This window comes from Pseudopipra pipra, chromosome Z (genome assembly GCF_036250125.1).
Source record: "Pseudopipra pipra isolate bDixPip1 chromosome Z, bDixPip1.hap1, whole genome shotgun sequence".
NCBI classification, from domain to species: domain Eukaryota; kingdom Metazoa; phylum Chordata; class Aves; order Passeriformes; family Pipridae; genus Pseudopipra; species Pseudopipra pipra.
The window spans coordinates 27594793-27613793 of record NC_087581.1 but is presented as its reverse complement, the minus strand read 5'-3'; the positions used below and the strand labels follow the sequence as shown (position 1 = coordinate 27613793).

The following is a 19001-nucleotide window of genomic DNA, read 5'->3' as shown; positions in this document are numbered from 1 at the left end:
TTCAAGGTTTTATCATCTGTGATTTAGACTCATAGCAATGCTAATATACTGATATCCTTGATGATACTGAGATGAAAATTGAATGAGCCCTAACAGTGAAATTATTAAAAGAAATTGAGAAAGAATAGAAAAGAGTCATGGAATGGTAGATAGAAAAGAAACAGTGCAAGGGGAGGTGGAGGTGAAAGGCATGCTTGCCCCCAAATATAGGAAAAAGTTCGCCTCACTGAACTTCTGTCCCACTTACATGACTTTGAAATGGTTCTTCCTCTTTCTTTTAAATGTACAGAGAATGTGTTTATTGCTCTTCCAGAAAATATCAATAAACTAATCTATTTAAACTGGACTGTTCTTGTGCTTAGCAAGTTAAAATGTTAAGAATACATTTTAGGCATTATTTTTACTTTTTGTGGTTAGAATTATTGTTTTGTTTTGTTTGTGGTTTTTTTTGTGGTTGTTGCTTTTTTTTTTTTTTTAAGAATAGTTGAAGAAAACTAGAAGTATTAACAGAAAAGGAAAATACTGAACATAAAAATAATCTTTCAGTGAGTTTATGAACCTGGACAGGTTCATAATTTTCAACTGATAAAAGCCTATGTACTTAGAGTGAGAAAAATTCAATACAAGCAGCTAAAACACATAGGGGACTAACAAAGGGGACTGATAAAAGAGGGGAATTTTTGCATGTTTATTTGCATGTTTACGAAAAAGGAGCATGAGTAGTGTGCCAGTTTTCAGAATGTATTTTAGGAGTTCATATTGTTTAACCAGCATTCCTACGATGTGATAATTAATTAAGCAACTTAAGTTAAAAAAAAATTAATTGATGCTTTTACATACATAAAGGAAATGCTAATACTAATGCATAGTGTCAACCTAAAAAATCTCTATCATAAACACAGCAGTGTTAAAATGTAACAAAATGTGTATTCAAAGTAGTCATGTGAACCCTGTCATTCAGCCTTCAGCACCGACAACATTATTATTTGCATATTTGTATTCACTCTGCTTCCAGTATGACTGTGGAAAATAAGACAGATATTGAAATGCTTCTGACTTCAAAATAACTAACTCAATCCATACAAGCATGCTGCACCGCATTTGAAGGCACTGCGAGATCATATTAAATAAATGCTCCAAATAGGCCCCCATTGCATTTTATATTACTTAACATTTCTTTACTTTTACAAAAGTTCTCTACTTGCCTTTTCTCAACAACTTTGTGTTGCATATGCAGTGCATTAAAAAAAATAAGTCACTGAAACTGTTATTGTAGTATGACAAAAATAGACTACTTTTTCCTAAAGTTTAGAGGAAGAGCATTTTAGGGTGAAACGTCCTTGATCACTATTCATTATTTTTTGCTATTTAATTTTATTCTTTCCTGAATAATTTAGGGATATTGTGAACTCTGAACATCACCATTGAGATACATAAAAAGGTAGAAGGTGCCTATCAATCCCAGTCTGCCCAGGTGGGTCAATAAAATGCAAACTCTTAAGTGCCATGAATAAAATATCACAGTATCACAGAGTGGTTGAGGCTGGATTTGGGCCAGCCTCCCTACTGAATCGGATCTACTGAGAGCAGGTTGCCCAGGACCCTGTCCAGATGGCTTTTCAGTATTTCCAAGATGAATATTCCACAACCATTTCTGTGCAATCTGCTTCAGCATTCGGTTACCCTCACAGTAAGAAAGCCGTTTTCTGATATTTATACAGACCTTTCTGTGTTTCCTTGTTCCCATTGCTTCTTGTCCTGTCATTGGACATCAAAGAAAAGAGCCTGACTCCGTCTTCTTTGCATCTTCCCTTCAGTTGTTTATGTATGTCAATGCCTTCTCTTCTCCAGATTGAACAGCATGACCCTTCTGAGCCTTTACTCCTAGGAAAGATCATAGAATTATAGAGTTGTAGAATGGTTAGAGTTGGAAGGGACCTTAAAGATCATCTAGTTCTTTCCACTAGACCAGGTTGTACAGAGCCCCATCCAGCCTGGCCTTGAAAGCCTGCAGGTACTGGGAGTCCACAACTTCTCTGGCCAACCTGTTCCTTCCTAATATCTAATGTAAACCTATACTCCTTCATCTTAAAGTCATTCTCCCTTGTCCTATCATTACATGTCAAAAGCGCCTCTCCAGCCTTCTTGTAAGCCCCCTTTGGATACTGGAAGGTGCTATAAGTTCTCCCTCAAGCCTTCTCTTCTCTGGGCTGAGCAACCCCAACTCTCTCAGCTCATCTTCATAGGAGAGGTGTTCCAGCCCTGTGGTCAACTTAATGTCTCTCCCCTAGACTTGTTCCAACAGGTCCACATCTTTCTTGTGTTGGAGACCCTAGACCTGGATGCAGTACCTCAGATGGGGGGTCTCATGAGAACAGAGCAGAGGGGGGGAAACGCTTCCCACAATCACGCTCCTTTTGATGCAGCCCAAGCTGTGGTTGGCTTTCTGAACTGCAAGTGCACGTTAATGGATTGTGTTTTTCTTTTCATCAACTAACACCTCCAAATCGTTCTCCTCTGAATCCATTCTCTGCCCAGGTTGTACTTGTGCTTTGGATTTCCCCAACCCAGGCGCAGGACCTTGCATTTGGCCTAGTTGAGTATTATGAGGTTTGCACAGGCCCACCTCATAAACCTGATTTTTAGTGAGACAGAATTAAATTAGTGAGCTGAATGGACATTCATATGCTAGAGATTGATTCTACTTTATGGTATGTGATGAGATAATTTTACTATTGACAAGGTTACAGTTCTGTTTCCAGAAACCTCAGGTAATTTACCAAATAACATACTGCCTGTGTAAGTAAATAGTAAATTGAAAAAGAATTTGTCTAGCACAGTCACATAGCAAAAAAGTGTTTATAATTAAGACAAAGTGTTTGAAACACAATTTTTTTATAAACTCTTCAATCAAATACAGATAATTTCATTACAAATAACTAAATAATTTTATATATGACAATTTATGATTTATACTCATTTATATCAGAGTTACTCTAGAAATTCCACTTTGTTTTGCTGCCCTTCAATGATATCTGTTGCAGAAGTTATTTATCACTAATGTATTAATTTATCTATTTCTTGAAGCCTTCAGAATTTACTGGTGTTGCTGCAGAAAGACAAATAAAACATGTCTGATTTTCTATTTCAGGGAAATCTTGAAGAGTCTTACACTTTTAATCCTCCAGTCGTTGACTGCGCTGTGAGGACGTTGTGGTGAGGTGGTAAGTTGGTGTAGATCTATTACTTTGATCAGCTAAATTGTCATTTCCAACTTCACTGCTATAACAATATCCTCCAGTCTCTATCTAACAAAACTTGTATTCCAGGCTCTCTTGTAAAATTCCCGAAACTGTAAATCTATGATTGATCTCATATGTAGGAAGCCTGAATCACAGAGACATCAAATTTGTTCTGTATTTACACATCAACTTTATATCATATGAACAGAGCAGTTGATTCATACATGCTTCATGTCTATTTTCCAGACATCCTAGATTCCTATATGTCTGGAAATCTGAGTGATTATTGTAGTTAGTTTAATACAGCATGAGTCACTCAGGAATGTTTGATATTGTCAGCTTTTCAAATTTCAGTAGCTATTTGTCAACTACTTGTCAGACTTCTTCCACAATATTCCCTCCCTCCACCCACACTAGTATGACAAAACTCTTTTTTTGACTGCAGGGTATGCTGATAGACTTAAGAGGTCATTGAGACCTGTCAAAGTTCCTTTGATAAGCAACTTTTATGAAGCTCTAATAAATTACATCATAACTTCTCCTAATATTAGCAGCACTGTAGTAACTCATATAACACTCTCTAGCTAGGAATTTGCATCTGAAATAAGATTATTTTTAATTTTTACTTTTAGCTGCTGAGCAGAGACAACAGAAATGATGGTTACATATTTCTAAGTGTTGGAACAGTTCTGAATAATGAAGGTCCGATGACTGTAATCACATTTCAGACTCAAGGCTCTCAGCCTTAATATACCATGCTTATTCTTTTTTCTTTCCTTTGTTATAAAGTGAAAGTTTTTGCTAACTGTTGGATCTTGAGTGCTGAGAAACACAAATCTTCATCTTTCACTGAAACACCATAAGGCTTTTGCTAAGCTAGATACCTTCTTGTAGTACTTTTTCATATTTCTATCCATCCATTAAAAAAACTAGAATAGTGTTACAACTCCAATTATACATCCTTGTTATATGAAAAGGAGTCATGTTCCAGAATTTAATGAGTTCAAGAAACCCTTTCAAAATACTAGATGCTGAGAATAAAAAAGTTGTATGATATTTCATATTATATGAACATGGAAATGGTCATTACATTATGTACATCAATTGCAGAGTTAGGACCACTGATATAGCATAGATTCTTAATTCTCTTAATTCTCTTTTATTGTTGATAAGTGGAGAATTTACAGAGCAGGAAAAGTGATTTCTGACATTCATATATGAAGAGCACACAACCCAGAGTCTGTTACATTTTAAACCAGGCAGGTATTTGCTCTGATCAGTCTTCTTAGTGACTTTTTTCTTTATGATATTATCATAGTGTCACCTATTACACTGTAGTCCAAAATAAGGGATGTCACACAAGCAGTGTCTATCTGAGTGAATACTAACAACAAAATTCCATTTTGACAGAAAGTTTCCTTTGGAGGACTTTTCTCCTTGCCTTTTAAAATAAAATAGTAACAGATTAAAATGTGATCTAAATCATGTCATTTGGTCATCCTTATATTTCATTTCCTTAGATAAGCTATACATTACTTTTATTGAAAGTAATAAAATTGTCGCTTTGTGTTGGTTTTTCCTACTATAATATTACAAGTAGATTAGATGCAGTAATGTATTTTACTCAAATTAATAAACATGTTCTCAGAACAAATTCACATTCTTGAAGTGACATATAATAAATTCAGCTCTAACTTATTTCTGCGATCTCTTGAAGTACCGTCTTTTTAAATAAATGTGAACTTAGTATTAATATTTATACTTCACAGTTGAAGAATTGATTCTCTGTGGCTAGATTCCCACCTCTTTAAGACTGCAAATCTTGAATAAATATAATTTCCTAGGCTGAAATCCTGTTGCCCTATCAAACATAAGAAATTTCCTTGAAGGAATTAAAACCAATGAAAAACCAATTGGAAGTTAAAAATAAAAAAATAAAATTAAAATAAAGCCAAATTAATAGTGAATTTTGAGTAGTTTAATTTTTTTTCAGTTTCAGAATTCTGTATTTGTGTCATGTATACATTGATACGTAATTTCTCAACTTCCATTCATTTTAAGTTCAGATTTTATAGAAAAAAAAGAAATCCAAATTCGGCAAACTTTATCTCTTACAGAAATTAATTTAGTGAAATTTCATAATAATAGAAAAGCCTGCTCAAACTTGAATAGAGGTTGCTAGGTATTGATTTCTTTTAACCAGAAATTCAGTGTTTGATTTTCTTCTACTTGGTGAGCACAGTTCCAGCCCTGAAAATGTCAACATAAAATTCTCCTTAAGGGTGAAATTTTGGTAGTGTAGGAATATAAAGCGTGTCTCTTAGACTTCACTGTGTCTCAGATTCCATATTTAAACTTGAATGAACAGAGATACATCTATGGCACTTTCAATGATAATTAAGATACATGCAAGACGAGACAATACATCTTCATTATGTAGAATTAATTTGCTCTGATTAATGAAAAAAATGGAAACTCTAGATATGGGCATTTAAGATGCAGTCTATTGCTTTCTGTGATCATAGAGTTAAAGGAGGCAATTATTAAAGCTTTTATGATGAACTTCATATTACTAATAAGAATACATGAGTATCAAAATGCTTAACACTGACTGTCAGTTCAATAGCTTGGCAAGCTAGAATTAGAATATTAAAGCTTTAACCTCTAGGCTATATTATTGAAGCCAGTTTAGATTGGTTGAGTTTGAACATTCTTTTAGCTTGACACTCTTTTGCCTTCCTGAAATGTGATGGTGGAATGAGTTCAAATGCTGAGGATGAAGAACCACATTACAAAAAGAATTGTATGTTGTGACAATAGTTCACATCTTGAAACCATAACGGAAAGGTCAATGACCAGATGTCTCTGCAGAGTCAACTGCACCTCAATTCAATAAACAGGTCTCATGGCTCAAAACTGATGAGGAGCCCTGGAGAAAAAGTGAACACTCCCACACCCATGCAGTATTTTAGCTGTGGTTAAAAAATTCTGGTTCCTTAAGCTACTTACCATCAGCATAGAATTCACTTTACCAGTTAACTAATATATTAAATAATTTATATATATACAATTATATGAAAATTTTATCCTTTTTTGTTAAAATTTGTATTATTTCCAAAAATATTCCTATTGAAAGTGAGAATAGTGTAAGTGAAGCATTCATTTCTACTGAGGGAGTAGTGATTAAGAAAGCTCTAATGGAACTGCAGAAAATCTTCATACAGTACAGAAACATTTTCCATGAATGCTTCAAATAGTTTAGTTCTTCTCGAGTTTTATCATTGTGTGGATAGAAACTGGCATAAACAAAATCTTCATAGACTAGTTAGGCATTTTGAAAATGCATCTATTGAGATTATTGGTTTTTTTCTTCATAATGTTCTATTACAAATTATTTTCAGTAAAATAAGGGAAACAATTTTTAATCTGTATTTTTCTTTCCAAATAAATATTAGTATTACTCATAGCAAATAGCAATGTAAGGAAATATGTAATATAGTTCAGCATGTCTCGGTAACTGTGTGATGATCAGAGTAGATGAGCCACAAAGACCAATCTCTAGAGTTACAAAAAAGAGGTTATAATAATATAATCTAAAAAAAAGGAAAATTTTGGGGTTTACCACTATATTTTTACCTTTCATAACCAGGTAATTCTGAATTCATCCAGTACAAGATCTGTGGGCTAATTTTAGCATATTAGCAGTTATTTGCTCTCTTATTGTAAGACAGTTTATTGACAGCCAGAACTTTTTAAAGACCATTTTTAGTATGACCTGTTGTTACACATGTATGTCAACCTTCTCTTATAAGTATCATATGTATATCTTATAATCATGTGTTCAAAAATTAGTGAATATATTCACCAGTTTCTTAAATATTAGGATTATGTAAAGAAAAATATTGATTGTTTCACAAAGGCCATTTTAATACCTTGTACAATTTTGAGAGACTTTATTGCCTGGTGAGGGGTCTGTATGCCTAAGGATTAATTAATTATTCATAGAGAACATGTTTTTATCTGAATCATGATGCCTTGTGTAGAAGTGACCAAAAATTTGCAGCAGAAATGTTTATTCTCCATCAGTATATTCTTGGTAGAAAACAACATACTTTAGAAACATCTAAAAAAATGAAATCATAACTTGCTAAAATCCTTTTTCTTAGTAAATTTTATAGCTTTTTTGTTGTTGTTCTGGTTTTAGTTTTCAAATCTGTATTATATTAGTATTATTCTATCAAAAGGTTGATTTTATTTTCTGAAGTAGCAGTGATTAAGTGTAACTAGGTGTGCAATTAACATCCTTCTAAATCAAGTGAACTTTTATGTAGTTAACTGATAATCACAAAGTAACAGAATGGGTCAGACTGCAAGGGACCACAGTGGGTCATGTCATCCAGCCTACCTGTTCAAGCAGGGTCATCCTACCGCACATTGCACACAATTGCATCCGGACAGTTCTTGAAATATCTCCAGTGACAGAGATTCCACAACTTCTCTGGACAATCTGTTCCACTGCGCATTGAGCCACACAGTAGAGTTCTTCCTCGTATTCAGATGGAACTTCCTGTGCTTCAGTTTCTGCCCATTGCCTCTTGTCCTAATGCTTGGCATAACTGAGAAGAGCCTGGATCCAATCTCTTGACCTCCTCCCTTCAGATACTTATAGGCATTGATGAGGTCCCCTCTCAGTTGTCTTTTCTCTAGGCTGAACAAGGCCAATTCCCTCAACCTTTTCTCATAAGAGGGATGCTTCAGTCCCCTGTCATCTTTGTAGCCCTTCACTGGACCTGCTCCAGAAGCTTCATTTCTCTGTTGTCCTGAGGAGACCAGAACTGAACACAACAGATGTGGCCTCATCAGGGCTTAGCAGAGGGGTAGGATCATCTCCCTCAACCTGTGCCAATGCTCTTCCTAATGCACTCCATGATAACATTGGCCTTCTTGTCCACAAGAGCACACTGTTGTCCACCAGGACCCCCAGGTCATTCATAGAGATGCTTTCCAGCAGGTCAGCCCCCAGCCTGTGCCCGAGATTATTCCTCCTCAGGTGCAGGACCCTGTATTTGCCTCTGTTGAATTTCAGAAGGTTCTTCTCTGCCCATCTCTTCAACCTGTCAAGGTCCCTCTGAAGGGCTGCACAGCCCTTGGGGGTATCAGCCACTCCTCCAGCTTTGTGTCACCAGCGAACTCACTGAGGAGACATCTGTTCCTCTGTCAAAGTCTGTGATGGAGAAGTTAAACAATACTGTGTCCAGTATAGAACCTTGGGGGACACCACTAGTGACAGACCTCCAACTAGACTCTGTGCCACTGATGACAACCCTCTAGGATCTCCCACTCAGCCAGTTCTCAATCCATCTCACTGTCCACTCATCAAACCCAACTTCTTGAGTTTGCCTACGAACATGTTGTGAGAGAGTGTCAAAAGCCTTGCTGAAGTTCAGGAAGACAGTATCCACTGCTCTCCCTTCATTCCTCCAAGTAGTTGTTTCATCATAGAAGGCAATAGGGTTTGTGAAATATGACTTACCTTTAGTGAATCCATGCTGACTACTCCTGATCACCTTCTTGTCTTTCATGTGGGTAGAGATGGACTCCAGAATGAGGTGCTCCATCACATTTCCAGGGATTGAGGTGAGGCTGACTGGTGGTTCCCTGGGTCCTCCTTCTTGCCCTTTTTGAAGACCAAAATGACATTTGCTATATTTCAGTCCTCAGGCACCTCTCCTGAACTCCATGACCTTTCAAAGTTGATCTTGAGCAGCCTGGATAGGACGTCAGCCAGCTCTGTCAGCACTTGTGGATGCATCCTGTTAGGGCCCATGGTCTTGTGGATGTCACTTTTGCCTGACTCTAACCCAATCCTCCTTGACCAAGGGAAAACCTTCCTTCCAACATCCACAGACCCTGGTCTCCTGTGTCAGAGATCCCTGAGAAACAGTCTTATCAGTGAAGACTAATGCAAATAAGGCATTCAATAACTCTGCCTTCTCTATGAGCTGTTACCAGTGTCCCCTCTCCCTTTACTAATGGGCACACATTATCCTTTATTTTGCTTTTATTACTGACTTATTTGAAAAAGCCCTTTTTGTTACCCTTGACATCCTTGGCCAGATTTAAATCTAGATGGGTCTGGGCCTTTCTGTCTCATTTCTACTTACTCTGGCCACCTCTCTATATTCACTCCAAGTGGCCTGACCCTGCTTCCATCTCTGATGTATTTCCTGCTTCTGCTTGACTAATGACAGGAGTTTTTTATTTGTCCACAGAGGTTTCTTGCTCCCTCGACCCAATTTCTTTATCATTGGAATGCATCATTATTGAGCCTGGAGGAAGTGATCCTTGAATATCAACCGACTCTCTTGGACCCCTGTTCCCTACAGGGCCTGTTCCCTTGGGATTCTTCCAAGAAGATCCCTAAAGCAGCTAAAGTTAGCTCTCCTGAAGTCCATGGCTGTAATCTCGCTTGCTGTCCTGCTACCTCTTCATTCAATACTGAAGTCCACAATCTCATGGTTGTTACAGACAAGGCTACCCCCAATCTTCACATCATCAACAAGGCCTTCCTTGTTTCATCTTCCTTGTTACTATGAGATTGGGCAGCACTCCATTCCTTGTGGGATTCTCCACTACTTATGACAGCAAGTTATCATCAGTGCTTTCCAGAAAACTCCTGGAAATGTATTTTATAATGTATTTCTTTTATACATTTTATACAGTCACCCTTGGTAAAAGTAGGCTGTATCTCTAAAACTAAGCCTAATTGATTACAGTGTGATCTAGGATGTTGATAAACTCTCCGAAATAAACAGGGGCTGAAGATCTGTTGTACTTTATGCAAGTTAAGAGATAGATCATAAGAATTCTGAAGACAAGGCATCCAGAGTGATTTTTTTTTTCATTTATCTTTCCTATTTTGAATTCAAATGCACTTTTATTATTTCTCAAATGCTCAGTGTTGTGGTTCTGATTCCTCAAAGCATTACGGCTGATGAGAAGTAGTGAACAAGATTGTTCAGTTACTTTCTGTAAGTGTAAAAGAGTCTTTTCAGAAGAATTATTTGAGGAGTGGGGAATTTATGTCACTCAAGGAAGCTTTGCCACCTGGAAAAGAACATCGTCCCATGGATAGTTTGGTCTTTTTATTTCTCTTGCCTTACAGAGAGGTTAACCCCTGGAAAAGATAAAATTCTTACAGACAACCTTGGAGGCCTCACAAGGTAGGGCCAGGTAAGCCATTAAAAAGACCCATAGAGGAAAAAGCAGAGTGTTTTTTCATGCCCGGTGTAGGTAGCACCATCATGGTAGTGTTCTCAGCTTTAGAAAATAAATTTTTCTAAATCCTTCTGCTGCCTGGTATTTGGGGTACCTGCACTCCTCACAGTTTCACTCATGTTCCTTTTTTATTATTTCCTGTCAGATCCTGGGAGACAATTGTCTTCCTTTGGAAAAAAAAATATTTCTAAATAATCATTTAGACTATGTTCTACGTGTGTGTTTGGACTTTAGAGGCATAATAGAAAAGCAAGAATACTATGTGCAGTGTTTATGCAGTTGTTAGATTTTGTTTTAGAGGTTTAAGTATTATAATACTGTAACATACACAATTTTGAAATGTTATAATGCAGAACACTGTGTATCCTCTCTTTAAGTTAGAGAATCTATCATGAAATAATCAACTTTTCTGTTTTATAAACCACTCCAGACACATCTGAGACTACCACATACTTTCTTTATTCTTTCAGTAAATGTTCAGCAACGTTGAATGAACCAGTAGTTGATAGCACATATATTAAAAAGATATCACAGTTTTGACTTTTTTCTGAAGTCTTGTATGAGAAAGCCATGGTCAATATTTTAACAATTGACTTAACATTCAAGATTCCAAAAAGGCAAAACCCCGTTACTTTTCTTTGTCTGCTTATTTTGTGTTTTCAACATCCTTTGATGTTATAAATAACTATTTATTTTCTCTTGTTGGGCTGATTCATGATTGCAGTTCTGATTTCCTATACTAATATGGATGACAGCTTGGAAGTATAAAAATGCCTTTTTTCCTGCTTAAAATTGGGCAGGTAACTGTTGCAGGGCTACTAGATTGCATCTGAATTCTGATATTGTACTAGAAATTATGAATAGTGGATTTTTCTGGGCTTACCTGTTTCGGTGTGAAGAATAACACCAAGTACTTGGCAAAAGTAATTTATTCGAAGCGTTTGTTTTCACACACTTTCATCTTTACTGTCTCTCTATAAGGTGAATGGAAATATGTTTCTGATAAGGAACATGCTATCATATAGAAAGAAGGGGTTTACAGAAGTGTGTCACTGTGATGTATGACATGACTTGTGGCATGGGATTCACAGCCAGTGTATAAAACAAGGCCCTAATAGATTAATGTTATATCATCACAACACTTGGCTTCCTGCGTAGGTTTCTAAAATCTGTAGTTGCCTTATTTTCATCATACAACTATTATGGATTCTATTATTGGATAAAGGCTTTGATAAAAATGCTTGTCAGACCAGTATTTGCCTGAAATCCAAAGCACGGGGGTTTTCACAGTCCTCCCTGCCAAAGAATATAGATTCAAAAGTCTGGTGTTCATAATACTAATACAATTACTAATAGGAGTAACATTTTCTGTCTGACCTGATGTGTTAGAATATGAAACGGCACAGAGCCAACAAGACCTAACTGATTTTTTGGTGAGAGTTCTTCTCTCTGATCGATCTGCAGTTAGGTCAAGTGCTAGATGTATTCCATGTGAGCCAAAGGTCTCTGGTGGTCTATGTGACTATTCTAATAGCTAGAAAAATTGTTATTCTTGAAGAGGATGGTACGTCCCTGAGACTGGGCTTTTTATTTGTTCTTGGGTTTTGCTTTTTTTAAAATATACATATATATTTATTTCTGCCTTGTGCATGAACAAAACTGATTGTCTATTTTTTTTTATTTTGATACTCATGTAGAAAGTCAAAACTATTTATTTTTCTATCTAGAAATAGAACATCTGCATCCTAATGGTCATTGAAAGAGGTTTTCATACTATGTGGGACATCAGTAATTAAGAATATTTAGTATAAATCAGTTTGTATCCTACAGAATGTGTTAGCCAAAGTGAAGATGAAAAATTTTCAAGCCTTTAATTGACAATTTTGATGATACAGCTCTTTAGAATATTGATATAATAACCATCATGTTAAATACTTGAATTCTGCATAACATATACTATCAATGAAAAAACTTTATAATGACTAGGTTTGAGACAGCATGATTTTAATATAATCAGAAGCAAGGAGGAGAGAGAATATCTCAGTGCTAGTTTACATTTTTAAAGTAGTATACAACAAGGTGCTATGTCTTTACAATGTGGTACATTGCACAGAATCTGTGATAGGTAAACTTTTTATGAATTTTTACTATGACAAGTAAAATGTATTTACCATTATCCTATTTTCTGTAACCATTAAAGATGATCTAAACCACTGTTTTTAACAAGAAAAAAAAATAAAATTAAATCATCAACACCCCACTCAACCAAAAAACCTACAAAAGTTGAAACTTTAAGTTGTATAAGTGATTTGAGATTTTGTGCTTCCAGCTCTATACAGTTCAAATTAGAGCCCCCCAATAGTCATATAAAAAGCCCCACTAAAGCACCATGAAGAAATCTGGCTCTTGTTATGTGCTTGTACCTTTGCTTTCCAGAAAGTGCTTTTTATGGAAGCCTAGTAGGACAAATCACCGCTGACAGAAGTTATGGGTTAAGAGATAAACTGATTGCAAAAAATACTTCCTTTTGAGGAATGATGATTTTTTACTCAGGGGAACAATGGGGTTTGGGTGAATGAATTATTAGTGCAAATAAAATTTCATCTTGTGGTGGGTTGACCCTGAATGCCCACCAAAGCTGCTATCACTCCCCTTCTGATATGTACTGGGCAAGAGAAAATGTAATGAAAAGCTCATGGGTCGAGTTAAGGACAAGGAGAGATCACTCACCGACTACCACCATAGGCAAAAAAATCATCTTAGTTTACTTCATTGCTGATCAAATCAAAGTAGGATAATGAGAAAATAAAAACTTAAAAATGTCTTACCTATCTTGCCGGACTTAACTTTGCTCCTGGATTCACTACCTCATCCCCAGTGGCACAGAGGGATCAGGAATGAGGGTTGGGGTGAGTTTATCACACATCTCTGCTACTTTCTTCCTCCTCACACTCTTTCCCTGCCCCAGTGTGAGGTCCCACCCAAGGGTTGTAGTTCTTCTTCATGAACTGCTCCAGCGTGGCTCCTCCATGGGGTCACAAGTCCTGCCAGAACACTTGATTCAATGTGGGCTTCTTTCTCCACAAGGACACAGGTGCTGCCAGGAGCCTGCTCCAGCACAGGCTGCACGGGGGGTCACAGCCTCTTCCAGTCACATCCGCCTGCTTCACCAAAGACCTCCATGGGCTGCAGAGGCACAGCCTGACTCACCATGGTCTTCACCACAGGTTGCAGGGGAATCTGCTCCAGCACCTGGAGCACCTCCTCCCCTCCATCTCTGCTGACCTTGGTGTCTGTAGGGTTGTTTGTCTCACATATTCTCACTTCTCTTCTCTGACCACAGTTGCTCCTGCACAATAATTTTCCCCCCTTCTTGAATATGTTATACTAAGTGTACTACCACCACCTTTGATGGTCTGTCTTGGGCAGTGGTGGGGCTATCTTGAAGCCAGGTGGCATTGGCTTTACTGAACATGAGGGAAGCTTCTAGAAGGTCTCTGGAGGCCCCCCAAAATCTTGCCATGCAAGACCAATAATAAAAGTTGTAATTACATCACAAAGTAAATGTATTTTTGAAAATGATGTTCATAAATTAATTCTGCTGATACCACCAAGCTCTGTTACCAGTCTTACATACTGTAGTCTAAACAGTAACATGCTGCAAATTTTTTGTGTGATAAATACTTTTAAATTAGTCTCATTGGCATACATCGTGTCGGGGAATGTATTCAGGTAGCATCAATGTGATGTAACAGTGTGTGACAGAATGTATCTCACCAAAAATTGTTCAATTATTTTGGACCAATATATAACATGAAAAAGAATATGTAAATTACATATTATGTATGTAAATTACAGCCTTGAATTTTATAAATTACTACCAAGATTATACCTATTTTATTTTTGCAGCACTGAAAGACAACAGAGGTAGAAAAGGGGAAAAAAATAAATATTGTCCTGCTTGTTTTCAAATGTAAGGTAAATTGCTTTGAAATACCATCTGCATTTGGTGAAGGACATTTTAAGCCCAAAGTTTAGATCTGAACTCTAATAATTACAGAACTTTAGGTCTGAGATTCACCTTTAATAAAATAATTTGTTAAAATAATGCCTTTAATAATGTGTCTAAGCATGTTCATATGATTGTGCTTTGACTTTTATTTTAAAACTTTCATAACTTCATAATTCTAATAATTTTTATATAATTTTTTTGGTGCTAGAAAACCTTTTATAGCATTCAATTTTTAGAAATTTGGGTTTTATCACTGGTCTGTCTAGAAAGAGAAGTCTTCAAAAAAGAAACATCCAGAAACATACAATGCCAAAATGTCATGATAGTCTCTTCCCACTAGTTTTCTGGTCTGATTTTTCTAACATGGGAGTTCAGGTGTATAAATTAACGTTTTACCTCTTGTTTGCTATTGAAATGAACTTTATGAATCTTTAAAGGTTTTACCATCATTAATTGTCTTCAAAGCTTTCAAAAGTTGCAAAATAATAAACACAGTTAATGATCCTTAGTGTAAACACCTGTCTTCTTTGGCATGCACATATTTTTTCATAATGACTAAGACCTGAAGGAATGTTTCTGAAAAATGGGCAGAAGCTCACTTTTTTCCCTACATTCCTTACCAAATCTGGTATTTTTCCCTCATAAAAATGTAGAAATATTGTTCAATAAAATAATCAGTCAGTTTTCTCAGTTTGGTTATTTTTAGGTGTCTGATTCCTTAAAAATTAGGTTATCTAAGAGAATATCATGTTCTAAGAAAGCATCTATAAATGTTTAGATTACACTGGAAAGAATGAACACATCTAAAATTTAATGCCAATTTATGAATAAATAATTTAAATATTAAAGGCAAGATTAAAAAAATCTAACTAAGATATACATAGTTTTATATATATATATATATATATATATATATATATATATATATATATAACTAATATTTAACTGTACCATGTAGCTGATGGATTTAGAATCTTAGGGGAATACTTGAACAGAAATTCTGACCTACTTTTCAACAAGATCTGAACTTTAACTTGACAAGATACAATTTCTGAATACCCAACATTTACAGAAATGACAGTGCTATAGGTAAGAAAGTATACTATTATAAAAAGACTGGTCTAGGATTGCTGTCCTTTACAATATCAATATTAATTTCTCTTTGTCATTCGAAGACATTGATTGAAATTGACATCTATAATTCTACATATGAAAACATAAAAATCTATGTCAGAATAAAATTTTTACCTCAAGCAAGATACAAATATTTTCAGAATTCTCAAGTAGTGGTCCTTTTCTTTTACTTTTTGTACAAGTAAACTGTCTACTACATTTCCATTATCAGATTTTCAGTTAAACTGAAAGTTCTAGAATGAAGGGAAAGCAAAAAATTTATTCCTCAAGCAAAGAAATGCTGAGGAAGGAGAGACTTAAATGCAACAAAATAGGAAAAAATATTAAGAATGCCATTCTGTATGACAGAGAATTTCTTCACACCAAAAAACATAAAACAACAAAGAGAGGAGAGAAAAGCTGCAGTTCTTATTACGAATGAGCATGGGAAATAGAAATGAAAAAGACACAGGAGACATTATCTTGTCTGAAATAAAGGAGATTATGACCAAAAAATTTAAGAGTAGTCATCTTCATTGGTATGCAATTGTTTTACACTTAGGTCACATAAAATATTTTTTTCCAGATAGAGGTAGAGGCACAGATTCACCAAAATTGCTATTCTTTTCCTATCTTTTCTGCACTGTGAGATACTTTGTCTTTCTATCTCATATATACATATATTTTTCTTGGTTTTCAGTGTAGCAAGAGCAACTCACAAAATATTTTTTAGACACTAAACTGATGGAGAAAAATTAAATAATTACCTGCTTTGTTGGATATGCTGGGCAGAAAGAATTAAAATATCATAATGGAATGCTAAAAGACAAATTAGATACAATCTTCAAGTACAGAGCAGTGCATTTCTGTAGTCACTCTCCTGTAAGAGTGGGAAAAATTCCCTTCCAAAATAGAAGTTAATTTGTACATTACACAGCTGTTCATGTTCCTTTTGAAAGCTAAAAAATAATTTCCTTTGTCAGGATGGCATGTATGAGGAACTGGTGAAGAATAGAACCCTTTTGTGCAACAACCAGTTCTCTTAAGAGAACTCATCAGTGCAGAAACAAGAAAGATGCCTAATATTCTGATACCAGTTGTCTGTGTTTTTTCCTCTTGAAGTCATTTGGGAAATCAATATAACCATTTATAGATCTCTGTGCATGAAAAATTCCTCTGTCACTTAATAGGTGCAGCAGTACTCCTGTGGGAGTACCCTGGATGAATATTTATGTATTTTCTGCATTTCATTCTTATACAAGAAGCTGACCACTTCAATAGCACAATATTCTTTAGAAATGCTACATATAAAATTTAGTCTTATGAGACAAACGTTATTAAAACCCCCCAGCCTAAACACCCTTCCCCCTGAAAATCAGATTTTTTTTTCTCACACTTTTCATAGGTATAAAGGTTTGAAGGTGTACTTAGCATAATAGGACTCTCTCAGAATAGATAGTAATAAAGGATTTGAAATGTTATGATTCCATTATCTTTGATAGCTAGTTTCCATTTAATAAAAATTTTTAAATCATTAATCTTGTGTATTATTTCCTTTATAATATATGTCTACAATTTGAGACTCTTAGATTTCTTAAATTCTATTAAGATATTTCTTAAGTAGCTTACAAGAATACTTTGAAAGGCTTTAGGTATAGCTACCTACAAAATAAAATATATATGTATATTTTTTTTCAGATTTTTGTTTCATCATTTTTAAAATGCATAATAAAATGGGTTCATTTTATTGCCCCAGCTCTTATTTACTTTTGAGAAACAGATAATTAGATGCAGATACTTGAATTGCTACAGAATAAAAAAGATTATTCAGGTGAATAGTATTTTTGTCAATGACATTTAATTTTATTTGTATAGAAAAAGAGCAATATCTTACATAAGAAAATATGTATTTGTCATAACTTTAAAGGCTACTTAACAGAATCTTCAGACTACCTTATTCTCTCACTATTGTTCATATACAGTGAATTTACTGTCCTACACAGATAGCATACCTAGCCAAAGGATAGTATCAGTACATTACAAAGTGGTATTTGGACTGTTCAGCTACTTAAGCATATGTGAGATACTCAAGTTTGCTCAGAAAACCTTTTAAAATGCTGTTGAATCAGCATCATCATCTCCCCAGAAAACACATGACTCAGTCTTCCGTAACTGTGGATACAGTCCTATGATACTGTGACAGTGAATATTTGCAGTTGAAATTTTATTGATTAAAATCAGGATGCTTTTAGGAGTCTTTAGGAAGACTGTCATTTTCAGAGGTTATCTACACTTTATCCTGTTCTGTTAGTACTAGTAGCAATACCCACATTCCTCTCAAAAAATATCTGTATATTTTTTCCTATCTATTTTCATTTCCCTTTTTTTTATTTAAAAAACACATAATATAAAATCACAATACTAATTTACCAAATCACTAATTTACCAAAGCTAATTTACCAAAAAGTCACACACTGGAATTTAGCCAGATGAATTCCAACAACATAGTGACTAGGCTTGAATTAAGAATGTGGATCTTCTGGCTTCTATTTTAATCAACTCATGCTTTTGGGGCACACATTAATGTTTTAAATTCTTAACTGTTTCGCAAAAGTGACCTGTTTTAAAACTTATCTGTAAGATCACTCCATAACAGTTTTTAGATAAACGTATTTTAAAGCTAGCATTGAAGCTACTGGCATGTAAAAGTGTTTTGTGAGAGACAAAGAACATGCTTGTAAGCTTCAGGTGTCAACACTATGATCTGCATATCAAACACAGTTCAAAATCTTCAGTAGTAAATTCAGGGAAAACAGTTAACAGATCAAGGTTTTCCTTCTATGATTGAATGCCACCCATCTTGTTGCTTGCTGAGTCCAACCTGTGAAATTTAAAAGTGGTAGAATTTGTTGTTGTCATTGTTGGTTTGGTTTTGGTAAAGGTCTTCAGGCTATCTGTTCTGTTTTTTAACTAAGATGTTCTCGACACCAAATGGTACTTTTTGTGGATTGAAATTTGAGTAAGAAAAAGGGCCTGGAAATTTGTTGCTGACATTTCTTCTGATTTTGGAAAATAAGTTTACTGACATCCTCTAGAGACTCACATACTGTCAATTAAACACTAAATTTTGAGAGCACAAGAGAAGTTGTCCTAAGGATAACTGGTTTTACTGTTCAAGATTGAGACTTTTCCTCATCTTCCTGCTGAACCAGGCTGCTCTTCTTCCCTGCTGGCTTATCTTTCAGCACATTGGGACAGCCTGCTCCTGCACTTTCAATATTTCTTTCTTAAAGAATATACAGCCTTCCTGGGCCCCTTTGTGTTTAAGGGATGCTGCCCAAGGGACTTTCCAAATC

The 19001-nt window shown here is 35.5% G+C and overlaps 1 protein-coding gene across 30 annotated transcripts in view; it reads left to right on the top strand.

Annotated features, from left to right (window-relative positions):
- Positions 1-19001, top strand: part of PTPRD (protein tyrosine phosphatase receptor type D) — a 1159674-nt gene that overhangs the window by 250559 nt on the left and 890114 nt on the right. For all 30 annotated transcript variants that reach the window (XM_064641432.1, XM_064641445.1, XM_064641443.1 and 27 more), the window contains exon 3: positions 3152-3224. The gene's annotated coding sequence lies outside the window, so the exon portion shown is untranslated. The remainder of the gene's footprint in view (positions 1-3151; positions 3225-19001) is intronic.